Source organism: Lepidochelys olivacea, assembly GCF_965140295.1.
Source record: "Lepidochelys olivacea isolate rLepOli2 genome assembly, chromosome: 4".
NCBI lineage: Eukaryota > Metazoa > Chordata > Testudines > Cheloniidae > Lepidochelys > Lepidochelys olivacea.
In genome coordinates this window covers 149113636-149117311 of record NC_140414.1, presented here as the reverse complement: position 1 = coordinate 149117311, position 3676 = coordinate 149113636, and the positions used below count along the sequence as shown (strand labels likewise).

General features: G+C 52.7%; 1 long non-coding RNA gene across 1 annotated transcript; it reads right to left on the bottom strand.

Moving 5' to 3' along the window:
• Positions 1–894: 894 nt before the first annotated feature.
• LOC311520096 lies at positions 895–3082 on the bottom strand. The gene is made up of 3 exons (XR_014711490.1): positions 2830–3082; positions 2651–2708; positions 895–2150 (listed from the first exon to the last, which is right to left on the bottom strand). It is a non-coding gene; the product is annotated as an uncharacterized lncRNA (long non-coding RNA).
• Positions 3083–3676: the final 594 nt, after the last annotated feature.

Genomic DNA, 3676 nt, shown 5'->3' with positions numbered 1-3676 from the left:
CCTACCACCAACCGCCCGCACCCTCCAACACATCCAACCACCCACACCTACAACCGACCCTGACCCCACAACTGCACCTACCACCAACCAACCGCACCCTCCAACACATCCAACCACCCACACCTACAACCGACCCTGACCTGCAACCACACCCACCACCAACCAACCGCACCCTCGAACACATCCAACCACCCACACCTACAACCGACCCTGACCTGCAACCACCCCTACCACCAACCAACCACACCCTCCAACACATCCAACCACCCACACCTGCAACCGACCCTGACCCGGAACCACACCTACCACCAACCAACCGCACCCTCCAACACATCCAACCACCTACACCTACAACCGACCTGACCCTCAACCACACCTACCACCAACCAACCACACCCTCCAACACATCCAACCACCCACACCTACAACCGACCCTGACCCGCAACCACACCTACCACCAACCAACCGCACCCTCCAACACATCCAACCACCCACACCTACAACCGACCCTGATCCCGCAACCACCCCTACCACCAACCAACCACACCCTCAACACATCCAACCACCCACACCTACAACCGACCCTGACCTGCAACCACACCTACCACCAACCAACCACACCCTCCAACACATCCAACCACCCACACCTGCAGCCGACCCTGACCTGCAACCACCCCTACCACCAACCAACCGCACCCTCCAACACATCCAACCACCCACACCTACAACCGACCCTGACCCGCAACCACACCTACCACCAACCAACCGCACCCTCCAACACATCCAACCACCCACACCTACAACCGACCCTGACCCGCAACCGCACCTACCACCAACCAACCGCACCCTCCAACACATCCAACCACCCACACCTACAACCGACCCTGACCCGCAACCACACCTACCACCAACCAACCAGACTCACCTACTCATCCCTACCCCCCAACCAGCCACACCTACTACCAACCGGACCCCACAACCACACCGACCACCAACGAATCACATGCACCTACCCATGTCCACCACCACACACAACCAACCACACCCACAACACTTACAACCAACCCTGATCCCTCAATCACATCCACCACCACCCAGCCACACCCACATACACACTCAGAATGAACCAACCACACCCACGCCAAACCACAACCAGCCCCCCACAACCAACTATACTCAACCAATCACACCCACGTATCCCCCAGACCCACAACCACATACATCCAACGTTCCAGAGCTACATACTCACACACATCCCCACATCCAACCCAGAACCACAGCCACCCAACCCAACCCCACATACCCACACCACCACGTCCACACCCATAGACCCTCCCACACGGCAGACTGCAAGGCAGCTTGCAGTCACTCAAGATCTGAGAACCAGCCTCAGGACAGGCTGTTGGGAACCAGGGCACAAACTCCACATTGGCTGTGAGTTCTGTGCTCAGATTTCACCAACCAGGTAATTAATTGATCTTTAAATATTCATGGTAAATAGGCCCAATGGCCTGTGATGGGATGGGATCTGAGTAGGTGGGGTGGGATCTGAGTTACTACAGAAAATTCTTTCCTGGGTATCTGGCTGGTGAGTCTTGCCCACATGCTCAGGGTTTAGCTGATCGCCATATTGGAGGTCGGGAAGGAATTTTCCTCCAGGGCAGATTGGAAGAGGCCCTGGAGGTTTTTGCCTTCCTCTGTAGCATGGGGCACGGGTCACTTGCTGGAGGATTCTCTGCTCCTTGAAGTCTTTAAACCACGATTTGAGGACTTCAATAGCTCAGACATAGGTGAGAGGTTTTTCGCAGGAGTGGGTGGGTGAGATTCTGTGGCCTGCGTTGTGCAGGGGGTCGGACTAGATGATCATAATGGTCCCTTCTGACCTTAGTATCTATGAGTCTATGAATCTATAAGTGTAAACCCCTCAGGCACCGTAACAGCCCAACCACGGAGTCGCAGACGTCCCCTTGGGCGCTCGGATCGGTCTGGCCGCCCAGCTGAGCCTGCCTGTGTGACAACTGCTCCCTTGCACCAAGGCTCACAGCAACGTTCCACTTACTCCCAGTCCAAAGGACCAGTCACTTTCCCCAGGTCGACTGCACCTCAGATCTCACACCAGAGACAAGGCTCATAGCCGGTCCTGTAATGAACTAGATACAGATTTATTACTAGGAAGAGGAAACTGGAGAGTTATTTACAAGGTTAAAGCAGGTGACCATCAAAACTCAAATGGGTTATAATTTTAGGTTCCAAAAGTTAACAGAAGTGTCTGTAATCAGCAACCTCTGTGTGTCCTTCAGGGCTAGCCCAGGCTAAACTCTGGGGATTGTGATGGGTTGTCACCCCTGGGGTGCAGTCTGGGAGCCCTGAGAAACCGCTGCGCCCCTCTAAGGCACACAACTGAGTTGGGGCCGCAGCCAGCCCCACCCAGGCCCTGTTACTACCCACAATGACAGCAGGTGGCGCCACTCACCCAAACTGGGCTCCCTGAGCGCAACCAGCAGACACCAGCCCATTTCGCCGCTCCCCGGCACGCACCCGCCTCGGGAGCCCAAACCCCAAAGGGAACCATCTTGCACTGCACAAGGGTCTGTACAATGGAAGCGCATAAAGTTCACCCTCCCCTGGATGCGGGAAGGAAGATGCCAACCTGCGTGCGTTAAACCAAGCTGAGATTTTCTCCAGGCACTTCCGTCAAAAGCACACTGCTGTTAGATAAAGCAAAACAACACTTTTATTAACTCCGAAAGACAGGTTTTAAATTACTATAAGGGCAAGCAAACAGATCAAAGCAGATTACCTAGCAAATAAAGAACAACGCAAACTAACCTTAACGTCCTAGGATAGGATTTGAATGAACAATCTCTCACCCTGACGGATGATACCAGCAGGCTTGCAGATCCTCAAGGCACAACACAACTGCACTGGCTTTGCAGCCCGGGCTCCCCACCCTGTTCCAAGTCCTTTTCTTTTGGAGCTTCTCTTAGGTGTTCAGTTGTGGGGGACTGAAGAACCCCAGAGGATGTCACTCCCTGCTTTATATTGCTTTACCATATGGTGGGACCTCTTATTCCAAAACCAGCTCCCAGCCCAGCTTGTGGAAAAATACAGGTACCCAAAATGGAGTCCAGAGTCATGTGGTCTGGTCACATGCCCTTGCAGAGTCAGAGCAGCCTGTCTGGAGCATTCTCAGGAAGACTCACTGGGTGGGGGATGAGCTTCTCCAGAGGCCTATTGTTTTCCCAAATGGCCCATTCCCTTGCATAGGCCCTTCCCCACCTGCTGTCTAGGCTGGAAGCATTTTCCCTAGTGGGCGTTACCCAGGTGTAACTACATTTGAAATACAGATACATGGTCAGGTTTCCGAGCAGCAGCCGTGTTAGTCTGTATTCGCAAAAAGAACAGGAGGACTTGTGGCACCTTAGAGACTAACCAATTTATCTGAGCATGAGCTTTCGTGAGCTACAGCTCACTTCATCAGATGCATACCGTGGATACATGGTCAGTATTCAGAACTTTAGATGCAAAAATGATCCATGCACAATAATCCATAGAAGACTGGCCATATTCAGCAAATCATCACTTTTCCAATGACACCTGACAGGACCCATCTTGTAAAAAATGCATCATAATTATTCCATAATCATATCATAATAATATTACGATGATGAATATG